The sequence below is a fragment of the Aotus nancymaae genome, unplaced genomic scaffold (assembly GCF_030222135.1).
Source record: "Aotus nancymaae isolate 86718 unplaced genomic scaffold, 86718_ANA_hifiasm-v0.15.2.pri h1tg000016l, whole genome shotgun sequence".
Classification (NCBI taxonomy): Eukaryota; Metazoa; Chordata; class Mammalia; order Primates; family Aotidae; genus Aotus; species Aotus nancymaae.
Genome location: NW_026988428.1, coordinates 25,488,898 through 25,512,886, shown reverse-complemented (window position 1 = coordinate 25,512,886; position 23,989 = coordinate 25,488,898). Strand labels below are relative to the sequence as shown.

General features: G+C 38.6%; 1 long non-coding RNA gene across 1 annotated transcript in view; it reads right to left on the bottom strand.

The window, feature by feature from the left end:
* Nucleotides 1-23,989, bottom strand: part of LOC110567207 (uncharacterized) — a 174,116-nt gene that overhangs the window by 49,052 nt on the left and 101,075 nt on the right. Inside the window, exon 4 of the long non-coding RNA XR_002477654.2 lies at nucleotides 9,574-9,817. This is a non-coding gene — a long non-coding RNA (uncharacterized LOC110567207). The remainder of the gene's footprint in view (nucleotides 1-9,573; nucleotides 9,818-23,989) is intronic.

The window sequence follows — 23,989 nt, the reverse complement described above, 5'->3', positions numbered from 1 at the left end:
GGCACAAGGTCCTGAAGGCGAACAGAGAAGGGAGACCTAAAGCAGTCTTGGAGGGGAGGGGGGCATTGACATGAGTCAGGCTGGGGAAGGTGGGTGTGAGAGAATGGCAAAAGGTGAGAAGGGAGAGAGAATCAGGTACCAGGTTTGGAAGGGCTTTGTGTATCAAATAAATTTATCTGCTCTTAACCTGCTTTTGCATTTCTCAGACTTGATATCATGGTGGCCATATTCCAAAACCACAGGATAAACAAGAAATATCTTCCTGCAGCATTGTTTTTGCTAAATGGTGAGTAATTTAAAATATTTATTACTAAAGAACTGGAGTGCAAAATCTGCATACATTTGTAAGATAAATCATGAACCTCCTAAGATATTCTGTACTTGTGACAGGTAACTTCAGATCCCAGGGCTGCTTTCTCCTTTGCCATTAGGGGAAATGCTTGTGGAAAAGTTTGCAAAGCAGATTGTAATGGGAAGCTACTTAAGAATTTTAAGGAGACCAATGACAGGAGACAATTTCCAGTATAGAAAGACTTCAGGCTGCCAGGCAGATAACGATTTAGAGAAGGGTGAGAGTGGAAGCAAGAAGAACTGCTAGGAGGCTACTGCAGTCACAGACATGAGAAATATACTGGCTCTAACTAGGGTGGCAACAGCCACGATTTTAAAAAGTGATTTGCAAGACATTAAGGCCATAGCATCAATGAGATAGTTTTTCATTCATTCATGTATTTAATAAATTTTTATCAAGTAACTCCCATGTTCAAGGCATTGTTCTAGATTCACAGCTGGGAATAACACAGAAAATAACTCTACCTTCTTGGGGCTTATATTCTAGAGGAAAGAGACAGATGAAACAAAGTAAATAAGAAATTAACTCAATAGCATAAATCAGTGCTAAATGTCCCAGTGGAAATAAATTGGGCAATGTGATGATACCCTGGGGAACAGATAAGGTGGTCAGAAATGGGATTTGAAGAGTGAAAGGGGAAGAAGGCAAACATGATGACTGAATGACAGTGTCCTATACTGAGGCATGTAACATAAGAAGCAAGGAATATTTGGGAGAGAATGAATGATACTGTCTTCAGTTTGGGAGATCCAGGAGAATATGCCCATAAGAGAATTGCTTTGGAATCTGTGCTGAAATATAAAGAGATGATAAGAGAGAGAGAGAGGGACAGAGAGAGAGAGAGAGAGAGAGAGGGAGAGAGAGAAAAAACATACATGCTCACATACACACACACAGGTACCACATAGAGTCACTTAAGAGATGCGGAAGTACTGAAACTAAAGATATGAAAACAGCAGCAACAGGAAATGAGGGCACAGCCCCAGAGACCTCTTGAGCAGGTGTGGGGTTGAGATGAAAGAAACGTGTTGTTTGTTAGCTAAAGAGTATCATCTTAGCTAATACACGCTATGTATGTAATAAATAGCATGTTCTCTGACATTCAGTAGGTATAGTCAATGGTTTGATGGTTTGATTTGGTACTTGCTCTATTCTGTTTTTATCAGTGGAAATAACTCCAAGAGTGTGCATGGGGAAGTCAGTGGAGCAGTTGAGGCTCTTTGTTGGAATGTGCTCTACACATGACTTGCACACTGTGCACCTGAACTTAAAAAAGTCACCTGCACAGTCTCCAAAGAAACTCCAAGCTGTAACAAGGCCCATGCCCAGCAGCGGAGGGAAGCCATTAAGATAATGAGGGAATCTGGCATTCTTCCTTACAAGAGCCCAGTTAGTGAATTTAAAACCCCAAATTTCAAGGATGTGTGACCCTTGAAAAATTCAGTTTTTTTTTTCAGGACAATGTGAGACAATAAAGCCCTGGCATGAAAAAGGAGGAAGCTTAAGAAATCTTTTCTGGGAAGAAGTGGAGGAACAGTACATAAACAATCTTTTTTTTCACCCTGCAAGAGTCCTTCCATCATAGCTGAATGTCTTTCTTCAACTGCTATTGCTTAATAATCTTAGCATTTACACTGACCTTTAAATTGGGTGTTTGGCTGGAGACAGTTTTCTGTGGGGCAGATTTAGCTAAGATCTGCCTGTTGGTTTATACTAAAATCCTGCATAATTATAAAAGCCGCAGACCTCACTTTTGGAGTCTTCCAACATCAACATTGAAGAACACTCCACCTTCATAAAAAAAAAAACGTTCCTGCATGAAAGGCCACTTTGAGCAAATGAAAGTATCTGACGTGCAGCTCTAAATAGGTCTTTTCACGGGTTATCCTATTACAGTAAATGGAAATGAGTTATTCTTTCCTAAGCATGGGGTGATATGTTAAGAATGGGTTTAAAAACCATTGTGTGCTAGCCAAAGCCTGAAAGACAGGCATCTTAGGAGGATGTTGATCTGCTAATGGTCTACTCAGGGAACAGAACTAGAAAACTAGATATTAAAAGACCAAATATTAAATAGATGACAGGCTTATTCAAAAGCCATATGCCAGAACTGAATGTGAGAATGTGATCATCTGTGTGTTTTTGTATTTTTTTCTTATATGCTCACAGTGTTGCAGAGTCAGGAGATTCCTGGCACATGCCCCAACTCTGAGGCTGTTTCTATACTTGTCTAGGCTGCAGTGCCACAGACAGCAGAAATCCCCTAATTTTCTAAGTCTAGACAGGAGGGAACATCCAGTGACCAATATATGTGCTCGTTTATATTTTTCTTCTAGGAACAAAAAAATCAGAGTTTACAAATATAATTCTATAGTCATACCTTTCTAAAACAAAGTACTGGATATAACTGTCAACTTTTTTTGGTGGCTCAAGCCTGTAATTCCAGCAATTTGAGAGACCAAGGCGGGTGGATCACTGGAGGCTAGGAGTTTGAGACCAGCCTGGCCAACTTGGTGAAACCTCGTTTCTACCAAAAAATACAGAAATTAGCCAGTCGTGGTGGTGGTCACCCATAATCCCAGCTACTCAAGAGGCTGAGGCAGGAGAATCACTTGAACCTGGGAGGCTGAGTTTGTAGTAAGCCAAGATTGTGCCACTGCACTCCAGCCTGGGCCATAGAGAGAGACTCTGTCTCAAAAATAAATAAATAAATAAATAAAATGAAAGCCAGGCAGATGAATAATTGAGGGTTACTCCACGTCAGTCCCACATTAGGCTAACATTTTTAAAAGTTTTCATTTAATATTCAAAACAAAACAAAATATAGGTAGCATCTCCAGTTTAAAGAGATGAAGAAATTGAAGGAAAAAAAGTCATTTGTCTAATGTCATTTGACAGAGGCAGGAAGAATATTCTAACTTGGAATCCTTGAATTCTAAGGACTTTTTGTTTCGTTTAGTTTTTGTGTGTATGTATGATTCCTATCAGGTCTATCTCCTTACAGAAATTAGTGAAAGAATAAATTAAATAAATTCAAAGAAGACCTACAGTAAGAGAGACAGTGTTGTGTGAGCAGAGACAGCTGACTCCTCTCAGGAGCAGAGAGATGCCTACAGGTTGGCTTTTGTCTTGGTGAATTCATCAGTGTTTAGGCCCTGGTTCTCAATCTCACAAGCTCAAAACTTTAAACTGGTCTACATTCCAAAGTTGGTCCAGTTAGATTATATCCTTCTCTTTCTCTCAAACATCGCAAAGCTGTATATAAAAACAGAAAAATCTTTATATTTATAAAATGAGAATTATAACACCCAAGATGAATGGGCAATCATGTTAACCTGACTAGCACATTCTCTTACTATTCACATAAAGATAAGATTCATGAGATGCCAAGTTATGATCAGAACATATGAGATTTTGTGTATTATTTAAAAACATACCATATGAGACTCCAATAGCTATCTACACAATTGGGAACTGATTACTAAGCTGACTATACCAAGATGTGAGTCAGTCTTGAATACCAAGATCTAAATTACCAATGTTTGCCTCTGGCATTCCATTTCCAACAAGGCCTCTCTAGCCAATAATCTCTCTTTAATTTACTACATTAGTAGAATTAATTAGGCTATTGACAATCCTTGAGGCTACAGACCACTTGTGATGTTTTTTAGGTTTCTTGAAATGTATTTATGTTTAGCCATTACATGTTGGCAGCTCAACCTTCAGAGAATAGCCTAAAGTTAGGATTAACTTTATCCATATCTAGCCCCACTGACCCCACCTGGGGGAAAAAAAACTATTAGAAGACTTCAGCTCTACCTGGAACAAAAATATCCAATTTTCTTTGGGTTGACATAATCAACTGGACAATAAACAAAAACTAAAATAATAGTAATTCTACATGCAAATGATACAATTCACTTGGCACAACTATCCCTTAATCTGATGTCTAATTGAGAAAAATATCAGGCAGCTCATTTATAGCATAAAACTATCATTCTGGAGAAAATTTTTCTCATGAGTAATTAAACAAAATTTAAATAAAAATGCTGCCACCAAATAAATTTGTTAAATTGTGCTTTTACTGTATCAGGGCCTCAATTTAATTGTCATCTGTCTGTAAATACTAGAGAAGAATTTGCCATCAGTTTAAGAACATAATGACTGGCAGTTTTCCAGATATAATTACTCCAAAACAGGACAGCATTGTGTAGACTGCAAACACTTGCACAAAGGATATGGTTTATGTATGAGGTAACGTAAGGGCATGAAAGAGGAAAGACTACTTTTAAACCCATTACAAATATCAGGAAAAGATTGGGAAAAGACAGCGTCATTGAGTTAATGAAGGGTACATTCCAACATACAATTACAATCCCCATTTACAAATAAAAGCATCCTTCAGTTACTGACATCAAAGAATCCCATCAAATTTCAATCAGGCTTACGTTATAAGTATTGGAGATGAAAGATGGATGAGGGATAATTACTTATAGCAGATCCCTACTTTTCTAGTGATGAAATAAGAATGTAAATAGAACCAAATATGCCTGTTTTTCAGTTCAGATAAAATGGAAGCAGTACATAGTTACAGTGAATGAAATGGCGACTCAAGAACTAATCTTTCAGGTGGCATAGGCATTGGGTGGTGCAATTCAGGAGGAGGAAGAAGTCTCTCCTACAAAACAATCTAGCCTTTATTCCCTGCCAGGGAAATTCTGCCATGAAACTTCTCTATGACAGCCCTATTTCTATTCAAACTCACAATACCACTGGGAATGAAAGAACATTAAGCGACTGCCAATTATTTATTTCTTCCTAGGAAATAATTTCAACAATATTTATTTGACAAAAATTTATTTATGTACCAGGCCCTCTAAAAGCCATTGGGAATACAATATAGAACTAACATAGACATGCTTTCTTACCTTATGGATCTTAGATTCTAGTTGGGGAGACAGCCATTAATCAAATAACTCCTAAATGGGTGTTTAATTACAGATTGAAAGAAGAGCTATGCAGAAGAGAAAGCTAGGCCTAAAAAAGCCTGTGACTTCATCTAGGCCAGGGTCTCAGAAAGTCCAATGAGGAAGTCATCATTGAGCTGACTGTTGAAGGATGACCAGGAGACAGCTAGCTGAAGAGAAGGATGGAAACTCATTCTGAGCAAGTTTACAGTATACTCAATATCCATAAAATGGAATGTGACTTAGTCATAAAAAGAAATCAATAAATGCTACAACATGGATGAACATCACACTGTGTCAAGTGAAAGAAACCAGGCAAAAAAAGCCATGGATTATATCATTCCATTTATATGAAATGTCCATAGAGATAGAGATAGAAAATCCACAAAGGCAGAAGTCAGATAAGTGGTTGCCAGGCCCTGGGAGTAGGAGGGAATGAAAAGTGACTGTTTAGTAGGTGTGGATTTTCTTTGGGGATGATGAAACGCTCTGGAACTTGATTGTGGTGATAGTTATACAACATTGTGACTGTACACAAATGCCACTGAGTTGTCCACATTAAAACTGTTAAAATGGTGAATTGTCGGTTATGTGTATTGTAACACAAATTATTTTTAAAGCAGTATATTCAAAGGCCCTTCTCCTGGCAGGAGTGAGCATGGCTTATTCTTGAAACTGAAAGATGCAGTGTAGATGGATGGCAGAGACAATGGGGAGAAGATAGAGACACTAGTATGGGACAAGGGCATGAAGAGGTATGGAGGCCTTATTAAGATCTGGCCTTTATCTTAAGAGGAATGGAAGCCACTGAAAGCTAAGTGTGCATCTGTGCATGTGTGCACGTGTGTGTGTATGTACAAAGGGGAGACATTACCATCCACACACATACATACACCTGAAAAAAATAACTATATATTCTGTGCATGTGTGTGTGTGTCTGCAAGTATGTGTATGTGTGTGGAGGGGGAGCATTACCATCCACACACACACATGAAAAATATAACTATATATTCTGTGAATGTGTATGTGTGGGCGTGTGTGTGTATGGAGGTGGAACATTACCATACACACACACGCATTTGAAAAATATAACCATATAGTCAAGGAAATGTGAGTTTTTATAGTTTGAAAAAAGGGCATGGTGGAAGATAAGACGGAAAGAGGGAAATGTGCACAAGGCAGATGATAACTCCTTCCTAGTTTTTGTAGAGCTAATTCTGTCTAGTTCCTCCTAGGTAGACTTGTACAGAAGTCTAGAGATTAGCAAAACACAGGACGATATTTCAGAGTGTGTTGCAAACTGATGCTTGAGTGTGTACATTTTGGGAAAAGCAGCAAAGGACAAAGGACTTACAGAGTGCCTACATAAATTGGTTATGAGTAACATATAAACAAGGAACCACAAACTGTGGAAGGCCTCAGGAGGCCTCTGAGGAGGAAGGCCTCTCCACGCCTCATGTTCCGGTGCAGAGTGACCTTGGCTCTGTTACCATAAACATTGTGCTCAAGGACATAAAACCCCTTCGTAGCACTATGACGTAGCCAGACTTGTAGGCTCCTTGTAAGGCCCATGTTCCATCAGCTGCACATAGATAATAGGCTAAAGATAACCACATGTTCTTGTTTTGTGAAACTCCCAAACCGCCACTGTTATCAGTCCTTAGGATGACACACCAGTTATGGCTCACTGATTTGGTTCTGACTCACTGATTCACTCCACCGTCACATCACCCACTCCCCGCCATTACTCCACCCCTACTCTGTAGAGATCAAAGTGATTATAACCAATAAATAGTGTGGTGGATGATCAGAGCTCAGGGCCTTCACTGCCTCCTCCAAAGTAATGAGTGATGGTCCCCTGGTCCCACTATCTCTCTTAATCTTTATTTTTCTCATTCCTTGGTCGCCACCAAACATGGGGTACCCACTGGTGACATAGGGCTGGCTCCCTACAGTAACGTAAGTTGTTTTATGTGAAAGCCAAAGAATGAATTAGATTTTTAACGGGATTTTAAGATGGAGAGCACAGGTTGGTGCTCAATATAGAGGTTTAAATTGAGGGTAAGACAGCAAAGAGCAGTCCTCAGGGGCAGTTGGGACCATCAGCAATGGCAATAACATGATTTTGGTTTTCCTTAGTTAGAGAAGTCTCCTGAGAATGGGACAGAACTTCTGGACTCCATGTGGTTTGTGGGATCCTACAGACTTGCCACAGTGACCTGGTTACATCGCATCTCTCAGTATCAACAGTGTGCACCACATTGAGGTAGAAATGAAGTTATACCTCAGTTTACAGGGGGTGCTTTCAGAGTAAATATATTAATTGATGTTAGAAATTAGAGGGCTGAGGCCAGGCGTGGTGGCTCACACCTGTAATCCCAGCACTTTGGGAGGCTGAGGCGGACAGATCACAAGGTCAGGAGTTCAAGACCAGCCTGACGAACATGGTGAATCCCTGTCTCTACTAAAAAAGTACAAAAATTAGCTGGGTGTGGTGGTGCATACCTGTAATCCCACCAACTCAGGAGGCTGACGCAGGAGAATCACTTGAACCCAGGAGGTAGAGGTTGCAGTGAGCTGAGACAGTGCCACTGCACTCCAGTCTGGGTGACAAAGTGAGACTTCGTCAAAAAAACAAAAAGAAAAACAACAAGAAAAAGAAATTAGAGTGTTGATGATAATCAGACAAATACAGCATCATAAATTTATGTATTCATTTGTTTCATCCTTTCTCATGCAGCAAGTGTTTATTGAGTATTGTCTATTTTAGGGCACTATGCTATGCATAAGTCCACAAGACCATTAATTAAAATGAGGTTATTTTCTATGAAAATTAAGAAATTACAAATGTAATTGTACAGAAAAGATACATGAAATAAATTTTCTGTTTAGATCATAAGGCCAGAACCTAAGAAGTCTTGTTTACTTTCTAACAAAATAGCTGTAAGAATTATTTTCTTAATGGACATAATTTTTGAGTGAATATGGTTTTAAATATCTCAAATCACTTTTTGCCCTCATACTATATTTCTATGAATTGCTGTATTTTTTGCCTCCATGATGTAATACCAGAAAGCATCTTAGGTACAAATTGGAAAATGGGTACAAAGAAAAATACTTCTTTTTCTTTTTATCAATGTTTACATAAGCTTGTATAATCACATTCCATTACAAGATGTAAGATTTTGAGAACCATCTGACAATGGAAAAATGTTCACTATGAAGCAATTTTTTATGAAAACAGTTTTCAGGAAAGAGAGTTGTCTAAGTTCCCATAGCAATAAAGTAGCACTGCATAAAGCTCCCAATATTTCAGCTGTTATTATCCAGCACTAGATAGCATCTAGTAATAGAAAGGCTTTTCGTTGTGTCAGTAAGCAGATGGGCAGGGGCTACCTACTTTCTATGAAGTTGAAGACTGGTCAAAAGATCAAGAGACAATCTAACTGAAAAGTTTTCTATTAACTCTAAAGAGTCATAAGGGCAAAACTAAAAAGCTAGGGTAAGAATGAAGAGGCACCCAGTGCCCAATAAGTTTAAAAATTCAAAATGAATGGCAATAACTTTAACACAATTCCATGGCTTAAAATTACCTGATACATTTGATTTCAAGGAAAAAGCACTCATGGATTTTATTTATGACTAAAGGCAGGGGCATATACATTTTTAATAATATGTGCATTTGCTTGAAAAATTAGAAAATAAAACATATTTTAAAAAGGCATTGTTAAGAATTTTATGACTCCTTAATACTTAGAGCAGACTGACAGGCTCTCAAGTAAAGAGAAAATTAGAAAGGTAACTAAAATACAAATTTTTCCAGCTATTAAAACTCATTGACACAGATAAACCTAAATTCAGAAGGTGGTGTTTTCTTAATTGAGTCATTGATGCCATTCCTATTATCATGAACACTAGAAAAGGGATTTTTAATAATCCAAGGCTTATAAACCCCTAGGCTATCTATCAACGGGGTTTAGGACATCTGTGTACCCCCGCCATCCCTCACCAAATCTTCTGATAAATACTGTGTGATAGAAGTGTATTGTATCAACTTGGCTACGTTAGAACTCTATCTTCCATATGTCTTTTCTGCAGATTTCTCGGACAGTGTGGCCCTCAAGGGACATTTTGCGTAAGATGTAGAAAGTGGAAGTGAAGCAGTAGCCATCTTGTTATTTTATGCTTGGAAGATGGATGCAGGGCTCCAGGCACTGTTGGAACTCATGCATGTTGTCTTATCCACAAGCTTACCTTGTTGGTGAGAGGCAGCAGCTGGACTCCTGCCAGATCCTCCTGCTGGATCGACTTCCCCGAATCCTGGACCAGATGCATATTTAGCTCCATGATGGAAGGTACCAGTTTCTCCTTCATTCAGCTTGTCTTTGCTTCCTCTCTTTCCCATCCATCTTCTTTGCTCAACTGTCTGTGGACTTCAGGTGCCAGCACCAGGCGAGAAATTATCCAAACTCACACCTCTTCAGCAGTTTCCAAAGCACTGTAAAGACAAATAACAATTAAGAAATACATATTTCTTTTTTTTTTTTTTTTTTTTTTTTTTTTTTTGAGACGGAGTCTCGCTCTTGTTACCCAGGCTGGAGTGCAATGGCGCGATCTCGGCTCACCGCAACCTCCGCCTCCTGGGTCCAGGCAATTCTCCTGCCTCAGCCTCCTGAGTAGCTGGGATTACAGGCACGCGCCACCGTGCCCAGCTAATTTTTTTGTATTAGTAGAGACGGGGTTTCACAATGTTGACCAGGATGGTCTCGATCTCTCGACCTCGTGATCCACCCGCCTCGGCCTCCCAAAGTGCTGGGATTACAAGGAAATACATATTTCTTAATTGAAACTTATAAGAACTGAAAATGGGAAAATAAGAAATACATATTTCTTAATTGTATATATAAGTAAATATATATTTATATATAAGTAAATATATATTTATATGTAAGCAAATATATATTTATATATAAGTATATATTTACATGTAAATATATATTTACATATATAATACATAATACATATTACATGCATAGATATGCATATAAATATATGCATATGTGATATATAGTTATTAAAATATATACTTATATATTAAATATACTAAAAATAGACTATAAATGTATATTTTAATAACTGTATAACCTAATAAGTATGTATGGTTTTGCTTAAACCCTGATACATTATATATTAAAGTATGATTTTTTTAAAGTTTTAAATGTATGGCCAGGTACAGTTCATACCTGTAATCCTTGCACTTTGGGAGGCTGAGGCAAGTGGATTACTTGAGGTCAGGAGTTCAAAACCAGCCTGCCCAACGTGGTAAAACCCTGTCTCTACTAAAAACACAAAAAATTAGCTGGGCATGGTGGCGTGCTCCTGTAATTGCCATTACTTGGGAGGCTGAAGCAGGAGAATAGCTGGAACCCAGGAGGCGGAGGTTGCAGTGAGCTGAGATCACACCACTGCATTCCAGCCTGGGCAACATAGTGAGATTCTCTCTTAAATAACAACAAAGAAGTTACAAATATAACTCTCATACAAATTCATAGTGAAGCATAGTATGGCAAAGATTTACTTAATTTAATTAATGAGGATCCAGCGAGAAGTCAAAAATAGTTCAAAGAAGGATACTGGAGACTGATGAGAGTATAAGAAAGAATGGTGGAATATGATTGCTAAATTAGATTCAAAGCTACGTGACAAAAATAAATTTTACTTATGATCATCTTTTTAGAAATAAATCATTGGCATCTCATCTGGACAAAAATAATTGTCATCTTATGAAATTTATACAAATTAAGACGTAACTTTATAATTTGGGCTCTAATGAATAGTAAACAGTAATCAGGCAAAGCTATATCCCAAAAATCAGATGAACACCTTAGTCAGGCTGGTTGGACACTGCTCAATCAACACTTGGGAATGCTATAGCTGTCATTTTGCTTTATTTCCAAATTTTGGAAAATTTTTTTAGTATACTTATATGTATTTTTCTGGAGAGAACAGCCAAAGTCTAAAGGGATTTTTAATTTTTAAAACCAATCAAATTTCAAAAATATAACTGATCCCACTAGAATTTTTTAATAATTGAAAAAGTAAGAAAAACTTGTTTAATTCTGGAAGTTCTTGTTTAACTGAATTTTCTTCATTGCTAGTATGAAAATAAAAATTCTCAAATATCTCATGGTTTTAAAATAACACAGCCATAAAAATCAGTTCATTTGTTATTGTAAGCTACCATATTATCTTTTTATTTTACTTTAAATGAATCACCAGCATTTACTGAGGTCTTACTATGTAGCAGGAGATTTGACACACATTGTCTCACAACAACCCAGTGATGCAGTTACTGTCACCGGCCTTGTGCTCTAGAGGAAGAAGTCAGCTCAGAGAAGTTAGTCAGTCACCTAAAGCTCCACCATGGATATTTGGACCCAGGTCTTTCTCACTTTATTATTACTATTTAGAGGCAGGGTCTTGCTTTGTCACCTGGGCTAGAATGCAGTTGATCATAGCTCACTGAAGCCTCAAACTTCTGAGCTCAAGTGATTCTCCCACCTAAGCTTCCCAAGGCCTACAGGTGAATGCCACCATGCCAGGCTAACTTTTATTATTATTATTTGTAGAGATAGGGGAATCCTTGCATTGCACAGGCTGGCAAATTCCTGGACTCAAGCGACCCTCCTGCCTTGGCCTCCTAAAATGCTGGGATTACAGATGTGAGCCATCACATCCAGCCTCTTACTTTAGAGATCACAGATTTGCCCACCACTATCTTCTGTCACCTCTTCTAGAAAACTTGAAAAATAAACATGTTTATTACATTTTGATTGCCTACCTCTTGTGCAATCAATGTACTGTGTATGCAAACTGCCTTGCTAGCTTGGGGCCTGGCACACAGTACAAGTTAGTTTCCTCCATCTCTGTCCACTCTCCCATCTTTTACAGAAGTAAGGGGTTGCTAAGTTTCTGTTTTACCTTTTTCTAGGCAATATCGCAGTTTTAAATATAAAAGCTATAAAAATGACTTCAAAATCTACATCAAATTCCAAATATCATCTCCATCTATCCATCGGCTTGTTGGCTTTCTCCATAAGATGTCCCTCTAGCATTTCAAATTGTGTCTCAAATTAAACTCTATCTCCTCCCTTCTCCCCTCCCCTTCAAAGAAAAGATACTCTTTTTTCTGTGTTTCCTGGCAAAGTGATGTCACCATGAATTTAAGCTTTGTTCTAATGTTTCTACCCTAATAAAGATGGGCATATGGAAGCCCAGGGTGTAGGAACATCAGTTTTACTCAATGGTGAGTAAAGTGTAATATTATTCCTCCCCTAAAATACTCACATGGTTCATTCCCTCATCTCTTTGAAATTTTTGATAAAATAGCTCCTTCCTAAAGAGACTACTTGACCATCTCACCTATCACATACCTCTTAGCCCTCACAGTCCTCCTGTCTTGCCCTATTTTTTTCTAGGACTTACAACCTACTAATACCCTATATACTTATTTATCATGTTTGCTGTTATCATCAATATCACTTTACAAGAATGGTGGCTCCACAGGGCAGAGATTTTTGTTTGTTTTGTTTACCAGATTGTCAATGCTGCCTAGAGCAGGACACATGGATGGTACTCCATAAATATTTGTTCAGTGAATGAATCCATCAATGATAGCAAAACAAGCACAGCTATGTTATAGTATGCACAGAAAACATGTATGAATTGAAAAATGTCACACATCAATGGAAATACTTAAATTTTTTCTATAACTTGATACACATTTTTTACTTAAAAATTTTAAAGAAAACTTCTAACATTACAAAAATGAAAATCACTATCACTTGCTTTAAATAGGAGAAAACCTTACTAAAAATTATGTAATTACTAACATAAATATTACATATGTACTCTTTAAAATCTCCATTTCACTGGCAGCACACACCTCATACTTTGGAAAATACTAGTCTAAGAAATTTAAGAAGATTCTGTATTACAGATTACTAACTCCTAAACCTGGAAGGGGTTATAGAAACTATCTCATTTTAGAAATAAAGAAATGGAAGGTGAGAGGGTTTAAGTGTCTTGTTCCAAGCCAGACAGTGATGTTTAGGGGCTGGACCACCTAATTATCCCACTCTTCCATGACACATGTTGGCTTGTCTCGCAATGCTGTGCCATTCACAAGCCAATCCTTTCTGGCATTTATTTACCTGCTTCTGAGCCTTTCTTGGGAACCTTTCCTTTTGCTTTCTGACTCCTTTACCCTTACAGACCAGACTCTTCCAACACTTCGTTTCTCTTGTAGCATTTATTTGTGCTGTTTTGTATTCTACTGTTCTTTTTTTGTATTTGTATTTCCTACTTTTCTTGAGCTTCAGTATAGTAACAGCTTTATTTTTAAACTGTCCCTCTGTGATACCTAACTTTACACCTAATAATCAGTTTGTGTTCAATAAGATTTTTACAAGAAATGAATTGAATCTTCCTACTATTTGGGAACAAAGCACTAGAAAGTGTGATGCTGGTGGTCTTTATATACCACGGGGCCCATCTGTTTGCTATTACCTGTTTCCCACCTGCTGTCATTACTAGCATAAAACTCCATCTGCTACTTCCTCCTCTCTTCCAAGCCTGACTTGGCACTCTGTCTGTCAGACTCTGCATTAGAGTTGACTAGTCAGCATTACTTTTCCTTAATGATTTTTTACTAATTACTACATCTTATTTTATTTTATTTGGTTCTTGAGAGTATCCTTAAGATGTGAGTCAGGTAACTGGTACTAAACTCGGACAAATCTGTCAACACTATTTTTAGAAAGCATTAAACAAGCATTCAGGTTTGAAATTGAAGTAGAGGTTACAGATGGGAGAGTGTGACCTTGGAAAATCACTCAGCGTTTCTGGTCCTCAGCATTCGCTCCTTTATGATGACAGAATTAAGCACAGTGTCCCTGAGGTCCCTTCCAAATGGAACATCCCTGATAGCAAAGATTCATCCTTTAGGACATCCTTAATGGTATCTCCTTCACAAGTCTTTCCTGACCCCATTCTGATAAAACTGAATCCCATCTTTCAACTTCTAAACGCTTAATTCTCACCTATGTTACTGTCTTTCTTTATCCTGTGCTGTGCCTTACTCCATCACACTGCCTTCTCCCTCAACTTGTGGGTTGCTGAAAGCAGTAATAATCTTTGTAACTCCCTCAAAGGCCTAGTAGAGTGTGTCACAGCTAGCACATGCAGAACACGCTGGATAAATTAATGAATGAACTGAAAAAGTATGGTATCATAATAATTCTGTTCTAAAAGAAATAAAACCCAAAAAATGCTACTGAATAAATCAGATAATTACAGAAATTTGAACTGGGTGCAGTGACTCACATCTGTAATCTCAACACTTTGGAAAGCTGAGGTGGGCAGATTACTTGGAGGTCAGGAGTTTCAGACCAGCCTGGCCAGTATGGGGAAACCCTGTCTCTACTAAAAATACAAACATTATCCAGGCATGGTGGCTCATGCCTATAATTCCAGCTATTTGGGCTGCTGAGGCATGAGGATCACTTGAACCTGGGAGGAGGAGGTTGCAGTGACCTGAGATGGCACCACTACACTCCAGCCTGGGCAACAGAGTGAAACTCTGAGAACAAAAAAAGAAAGAAATTTGAGCCATAGCCGCCATTATGAATTTTAGTCACCATGGAAAGTGACTCCAGAAAATACATGTAATATGCAATTTAAACATAATAGCAACATGTGGTCTGTTTAATATGCAAATACAGAAGCATATATAGAAGAAGAGGCCATGTTACAGACTGATCAGGAGTGCGAATTCTAGAGGTTTTACTTGATGCCTGCCTTTCATCGCAACTCCGACACTTCATATGAGCTAGGGGAAGTTATGTGACTTTCTGTCTCAAATTTCTCATCTGTTAAATGGAAGTATCTAGTTTGTAGAGTTATGTGGAAAAAAAGGTCTGGCACATATTGAGTATCTGGCACATATTAAATGCTTAATGTTTGTCATTATTTTATAATCAGTACTGAAATATTTTAATATGCCTGTTCTTTAGCACACAAAATGGTGGTAATGATGAAAGTTTTCTCCTAGAAGCACTGTGAGATTTTTCAGCTCTTATGGCTATTGAATACATTCTAGTTATATCATTGTGTTCATACAAAAATATCTTAACTTAAAAATAGCTAAAAAGTGCTCAGGCATTTTAACGGTGACCTGGATTCTTGCTCATCTCAAGCCATTTTTTTTTCCAGGGTGAGAATCATGAAGTATTTGCTTTAAAGAAAAAAACTGGCAAAATATAAACTGCATACCGTACTTATCTTCTAACCAATGTATGTATACCAGGCAGAAAGTTAATGAGCATTGTCTTAGTCTATTTGGGCAGCTATAACAAAAAAAATGTCATAGACCTGTTGTTGAAGGTGGCTTAAACAACAGACACTTATTTTTTACAGTTCAGGAGGCTGGAAAGTTCAAGATCAAGGCACAGGCAGACTGAGTGGTGAGGGCCTGCTTCCTAGTTTGTAGACACCGCTGTCTTCTTGCTGTGTCCTCACATGGTGGAAAAGGTAAAGGAGCTCTTTGAAGTCTCTTTTATAATGACACTGATCTCATTCAATGAGGCTCCTCCTCACCCTGAACTCCCAAAGGCTTCACCCACAAATGCCATTATATTGGGGATTAAGTTTTAACATATATATTTGGGGGAAACACAAACATTCAGTTTATAGCAAGTATGAATACTTTCTGAAAGTTTCTGAAAGAAAATTCTACCATATTCTTACTTCAGCAACATTTTCACTTTTGAGCCAACCAACTCATTTTCAAAATCGGTCCTTTAATGTGAATTCTGTAAGGTTGAAGTTAGTGATTAGGGCATGAGCTTTGTGATCACACAGAACAGAGGTCACATCCTGGCTCCACCACTTTCTAGGCACATGAAATTGAACATGTGACTTCACCTTTCTAACCTCAGCTTCTCCACCTACAATACAAGAATAATAACAGCTTCTTTACTCACAGGGCACTGTAAGGATTAAGAAAGACCACATAGATGGCATGATTGTGTGGCAGAGAACAAATAATCAATTCATCATATAGCCATTATTATTTCTGATGAAATACACTTGCCATTATGTCTGCAAAATGATCAATTTTAAGTCCATTTGGGAATGCTGCATTTCATAAAGAGGTTCCAGGTTTCCACAATACCAACTGATTGAACAATCAGAGGAATTTTTTGTGTGTGAAAGGCAAAATTTTGCTTAAGCAGTATATAGTCTTTTTCACGAGGCTTTACATATGCTGGAATAGTAATATTACCACAGTGAGTCTTAATGTCATCTCTCTTGTTGATGAAAGACTGACAATCCACATAATTATTGCCTTAAATATAGACTTATACTTTCAGAGGAGCAGGGTAAAGAACGTGCTGTTCTGGCAAGGATACAAGAGTGTTCTTGAAGCAACATCTTGCCCAGCTGAAGGATTATAAACTTAGAACTGAAGGGGCTGCTTCAGGTTGGCACAGGTATTTACATCACCTTCTTCTGCACCCCAGCCCCTGGCCCCTTTTTTGGCTCCTCACTCCACTACCACTGCAGGAGCAAGCCTGGGAAAGCACATGAGAAATTCAACAATGTGGCACAATCCAATCATATAACAAGGTAATATTTTAGGTAACTTAAACCATAAGAAGTGCCTCCTGAGAAACAGGAAATTATATCCGAAGTAGTTTGAGGAAAAAAAGTAGTTTCAGGCTGGAGTGCAGTGGCGTAATCTCAGCGCACTGCAACCTCTGCCTCCCATATTCAAGCAATTCTCCTACTTCAGTCTCCCAAGTAGCTGGGATTACAGGAAAAAATAGTTTCATAAGATTTTTTTTTGGAAGTAGCTTGATGATTTAAGATCATAAAGTGCCATGGTAAAAAAAACAATTACAGGAGGGGTGGGTGTGGTGGTTCATGCCTGTAATCCCAGCACTTTGGGAGGCCGAGGCAGGCAGATTGCCTAAGCTCAGGAGTTCAAGACCAGTTTGACCAACATGGTGAAACCTTGTCTCTACTAAAAATACAAAAAAAAAAAAGAAAAATTAGCTGCACTTGATGGTACACACCTGTAATCCCAGCTACTCAGGAGGCTGAGACAAGGGAATTGCTTGAACCACAGAGGTGGAGGTTGCAGTGAGCTGAGATCGCATCACTGCACTCCAGCCTGGGCAACAGAGCAGGACCCTGTCTCAAAAAAAAAACAAACAAACAATCGCAGATTTTATAACGAGAAGCGAAACAGCCTCTTGAGCGATGCTCTAATTCGTGACATGCCACTGACAACTTACTGAGCTGTGTATGCACATCCTTTTATTTCTGCACAGAAGTTATACTCAGGAACCTAAAAGCTGTTTTGAAGCATCAGGCTTCCAGGTGCTGTTCTCCTAAGACATGGCAGACCTATAATTTCTTCATGTATTTACATAAATGGCTCCTGTGAATGGGGGAAGTCTTTATGAGCCTAACATTATCATAAACTTCTATTATGAAACAACTCATTACCCATTATCAGTCCCTGTCACCCGGTCTGTGTATAGAGAAGGAGAGGAGAGAGAAATGTCATTAAAGCAAAATGAAATCGCTGAAAAAAATGGAGGAGACATTTGCCTAACTCCATAAAAGTAAAGGTAGTGGAGTATAACTTTATCTCATTCATATTAGGTCATTAAGCCAGAAAAAGCTGAGGAGCGCTAAGAACCTTGGTACTTAAAATGCTATAATCATTTAGTGCTCTCTTCCTTTCTGTCTCTGTCTCTTTCTCTCTCTCTCTCAGGGAGCAGGCTTTGTGAGCTCTCTCCCTCCCTCTCCCCATCTTTCTCTGTCTTCCTCTGTCCCTCATGTGAAAACTCTATTATTCAAAGGACAAAAGGAAACCTGTTTAAGGAAAAAGTTATTTTTCTTTCTAACCTATTATTCTTTTACAGTTGTGAAAGCTATCATATGAACCTTGTATTGCATAGGAACACTGAGTAGTATAAGCGCTCTAACAGAGCCTGGGCAACATGGCAAAACTCTGTCTCTACCAAAAATACAAAAGTTAGCTGGGTATGGTGGCACATGCCTGTGGTCTCAGCTACTTGGGAGACTGGGGTGGGAGGGCTGCTTGAGCCTGGGACGTGGAGGCTGCAGTGAGCTCTGATTGTGCCACTGCACTCCGGCCTCCGCAACAGAGTGAGACCCTGTCTCAAGCAAAACAAAAGCAACACTCTAACAAATAAATATCTCATCAAGCAGTTTCTTTGATTATAAATATTTTCTAGACTGGATAATTAGATTTTCTTTATTGAGAAGCTATTTCTTTTTTAATATACTTTAAGTTCTGGGGTACATGTGCAGATCATGCAGGTTTGTTACATAGGTATACACAGGCCATGGTGGTTTGCTGCATCCATCCCCCCATCATCTACATTAGATATTTCTCCTAATGTTATGCCTCCTCAATCCCCCTACCCACTGCTATCCCTCCCCTAGCCCCTCCACCCCCCAACAGGTCCTGGTGTGTGATGTTCCCCTTCCTGTGTCCATGTGTTCTCATTGTTCAGCACCCACTTATGAGAACATGTGGTGTTTGGTTTTCTGTTCTTGTGTCAGTTTGCTGAGAATGATGGTTTTCCGTTTCATACATGTCCCTGCAAAGGACATGAACTCATCCTTTTTTATGGCTGCATAGTATTCCATAATGTATATGTGCCACATTTTCTTTATCTAGTCTATCATTGATGGGCATTTGGGTTGGTTCCAAGTCTTTGCTATTGTAAACAGTGCTGCAATAAACATACATGTGCATGTATTTTTATAATTGAATGTTTTATAATCCTTTGGATATATACCCAATAATGGGATTTCTGGGTCAAAGGGTATTTCTAGTTCTAGATCCTTGAGGAATTGCCACTTTGAAACTATTTCTATCTCTCACTGTACATCAAGGTATATAAAAATGAATTGACTTGAAACTGTGTTTGAAAACAGAGTTTATTTTAAGATTCTGAAAAATTAGATTTGGGAGAACAGCTTGCACAACTCATCGAAGGACAAGGAATCTTGGAGAAAAAGCACACTGGAAGAGATGAAGCTGGGTCCAGAAGGTGAGCTCTAGGAAAATGGGCTAGAGCACCAGGGTGGAAATGATTTTCAGACAAGATGGTACTTGATTCTCAGGTTATGATTTTCCCAGCACCCACGGACTCATTTCCAGAGGGCAGCCTCCTCAAATCCACAGTAGTGCTTTATTATTCTTCCATATAGCATCTGCAGTCTTCCTTCGTAGTAAAACACACATTTGTTGGTGTGTTTACCAGCTAATGGCTGTTTCTTCTACTTGTCTATAGGCTCCGTTCAGTTTAGCCTAAAGCTGCCTCCTTACATTTTTAAGTTTGGCCTAAGGGCTTCTTTGTACATCATGAACTATAACAAATAGAGGTATAAACAGGTTGTAGCCCGCACTTGTGCCAGTCACCGAGTTTGGACCAATCAAATGTAGCCAAATGTTCAAACCGTGTTCAAATAAGGCAAACATCGAGCTATAACTAATCCAGCTGTTTCTGTACCTCACTTCCATTCTCTATATGCCACTTTCCTTTCTAAGTCCATAAATATTCTTCCGCAACTTGGCTGCGCTGGAGTCCCTGAGCCTGCTCTGGCTGGGAAGGCCACCCAATTCGTGAATCGTTCATTGGTCAAGCAAACCCCTTTCAATTTAATTCAGCTGAAGTTTTTGTTTTATCAGTTTCAGGAGGCCAGGCACCATGTCTGTCTTGCTCTCTACTTTGTTCCTAACACCTAGTTCATGTATTTGTTGACCGAATGAGCAGATGAATGCACAAGTTCTAGGGAAAGGGGAAGCTTCGATAAAAAGAATAAAGGACAAAAAAAAAATCAGATACATTAAGAGTGAAAAAAAAAAAACCTCCTCTGTTAGTTTCAATGACATTAATAAGACTAGGACATGGCACTTAGTGCAGATATATATACATAGTCACCCGACCCCCAGTTTAGCTTTTGGTGCTTTCTGTTATTCATGGTCAATAACAGTCTAAAGATATTAAATGGAAAAATTCCAAAAATAAGCAACTCATAAATTTTACACTGTGCGCCATTTTCCATCCTGCCTGGGGTGTGAATCATCTCTTTTTCCAGTGTTTTCATGCTATACATGCCACCAGCCCATTAGTCACTTAGTAGCCATCTCAGTGATTAGATCAAAACTGTTGTACACAGTGCTTGCATTCAAGTGACCCTTATTTTACTTAATAATGGCCCCAAAGTGCAAGAGTTGCGATGCTAGCAATTCACATATGCCAACGGGAAGCTGTGAAGTGCTTCCTTTGAGTGGAAAGTTGAAAATTCTTGACTTAATAAGGAAAGAAACAAAATCAAATGCAGAGGTTAATAAGATCTATAATAAGAACAAATCGTCTATCCAGGAAATTGTAAAGAAGGAAAAATAAATTTGTACTAGTTTTGCTGATGTACCTCACACTGCAAAAATTTATCACCGTGTACAGTAAGTGCTTAGTTAAGATGAAAAAGGAATTAAATTTGTAGGTAAAAGACATGAACAGAAATGTGTTCCAATGGATGGCAATTGGGTCCTGTCCTATCCAAGGTTTCAGATACCCACTGGGGGGGTCTTAGAATGTATCCCCTGCAGATAAGGGGAGACTACTATATCTCAGGTACTAAGCATCAGGAACATTTTCCCAGACATCAGATGCCATCAGCAGCAGCAAAGATGCTGTTGCTGGAAAGGGATGTGGGGGGAGGAAGACATAGCCACATTTGTGCTGTTAATAGGAATAGGACAAAGCAATGAAGAAGACAGATGAAAATAGCAGAGAAGATTGTTTTTAGAATTCATAGAGATGCCCCAGGAAACTCTCAAGACCATTTGGAAAATTTTTGAGAAAAGTTGAAATTTAACGTGGATAAATTTATTTCAAGATTTTACAATCAGCCTTAAAAACATTAACTGATCTCTTGCTAAGTGAGAAAAGCAGTTCATAGATGAGCACATATACATTAATGCCTCTATGTGTATGTACATGTTGAAAAGGACAGGTGATTTTTTTTTCTCTTATTTCCTTGAAAGAAAGGTGTCAGAACAGAAATTCCTTACAAATACTCAAAGTATTAATAGTTATTTTTGAGAAGTGAGATAATGTGATTTTAAGATATGTATATCTTTATCTGTATTTTCTATTTTCCCTTCATTGCACAAGGAATCCTTATAAACATTTCAAGAGTTTTAAAGATGTGTTTCTTTTGAAAACTGATAAGGAAGGAAAAAGAAATCATGCTTACTTCAGTGTTTTTACTTGAGGAATGGAGAAGAAAAAGTAAGTGAGCACAGAGTCACTTATAAAAGCAGGAACGTGATGACCAAGCAAGATAACACCATAGCACAGTTCCTGCTTCCTGGGTTCTTTCCTGCAGGTGAGCGGTTCCACTCTCAGCTCATGTATGAGATGTGAGGCCAGTCTAGATTTGAGAGATTTTTTTTTTGCTCTTGGTGTGGTCTCTTTCAACGAGGAGCCATTGCCTCCGGTTTTTCATTTTCTCTTTCCCTATAAGACCTTTCTTCCATTGACACCATGGAGGGCAAGTTTGAGAGCTATTGGGATCCCCGATAGAACCTTTGGCAGTATGCCCTGATAGATGCTCTTTGGTCAGAATTTTGTTGTGAGTTTCCTAGAACAGCCTCATTTATATGCACTAAAACACCTAAAAACATTGAAGAGAAAAATAATAATAATAATTGAAAAACCACACTGAAACACCTGAAATATTGTTGCATGTTGCCATTCATCCTTGGCCTGGTACTATTTTGTCAGATTTGTCTGCCTTGGTTGCTGCCTTCCTCTCTAATGTCTCCTGTTTAGGCAGAAAATAAAGGGTTTCTGGGGAAATAAAAGTAAATATGGAAAACGGAATTGGATAATGAATAATAATATGTAGCCTTCGATCTAGATCAGGTGGGAATGGTTCCTTTAAAACATCACCTTCCTCTGAGCAATGTGGGACCTACAGGCACCTCTTTGCCTTGGCTTACAGCAGCCCTTCTGCCTATAATGTGCTCCTGCAGTTGGCCTTGTTGCTTTTTTTCATCTATCCAAAGGGGAGTAGACATCTGCCAGCTTTCAGTTATGCCCTGAGGAATCTGTTCACATCAAAGGAGTAACAATTTGAAGGACTGAAAAGTGAAGAAAATGACCTAAGGGTTCTGGGGACAAGAAAAGCCAAAGATTAATGGCTTTCTCCCATTACCCTTTCTAATTTTTGCTTTCTATTCAGTTGTCTTAGTTTTAGTGTCATAATCGAACAACAGCAACCACAACAAATAAGGTTTGCCAACCCCCAAAACAAAGAGTAAACCTTTCTTGAGTACCCATTCTTTACTATGCTTGGCTCTGGACTAGAGATGAATGATTTCAGATCTTTGATGGCAAAGCTCTGGGCCTTTTAAAATACAAACTGATGAGTCACAGAAAGAAATGAAGTTGGCTTTACCGGAAGTAGTTTTTATATCAGATACTCTGTTTCTCACCATACCCTGTGGCCTTCTTCAGAATATTTCCTCTGCCCACAAAGTGGCTTAACATCCCTATGCATCGCAGTGTCTCATCTGTTGATAATTTATATAATAATGTCCCTCCCCCTAGTAATAGTTGACGACCTAAAAAGGAAACAACTGTGGAGAAGATAGGAAAAATTAAAATGTATTTAGAGAATGGTGAGGAGTATATAGACCACATCTATAATAGTCCGTTTTCACACTGCTGATAAAGACACACCTGAGACTGGGTAATTTATAAAGAAAAAGAGGTTTCACTGACTCACAGTTCAACATGGCTGGGGAGGCCTCACAGTCATAGTGGAAGACGAAAGAAGAGCAACAGGACATCTTGCGTGGTGGCCGGCAAAGAGAGAGAATGAAAGCCAAGTGAAAAGGGAAGCCCCTTATGAAATCATCAGATCTCGTGAGACTTATTCACTACTAAGAGAACAGTCTGAAGGAACCCGCCACCACAATTCAATTATGTCCTATCAGGTACCTCCCACAACACGTGGGAATTACGAGAGCTATAATTCAAGATGAGATTTGGGTGGGGACACAGCCAAACCATATCAACATCTAATTAGCACGCAGAGGGATCCTGGGGTAACTTTAAGTAGTTTGAACAAATCCTTCCTCTTCCTAGCCCACTCAAAAGACTCCCAGGCAGAAATAAGCATTCCAATTTTGTTAATCCCATTCTACTTTGGTCTTGCGCCAGAAACATGACTGTAAAAAATGAAACTTGGTGTTAGAGTCAGATGTGATCTTGCTAATGACAGGTATAGTGCAAGCTCCTCCACTAGGAAATTTCTCATTCATCTTGCTATTCACAACTCCTTGCCTAGTTTCTGGTACTTACAAAGCTTTAATAAACAATCATGAACGATATTGAGAAAAACAAAATGTAACTTTTACTGTCACATTGTTAACTAATGTTAGAATTAAGACTAGAACTACATCCCTGATCCTTCCACACACAATCTCACAGATACGTGTCATCTCCTGAAAGTGCAACTTTCATCATTTTCCAATCTAACGTCAAAT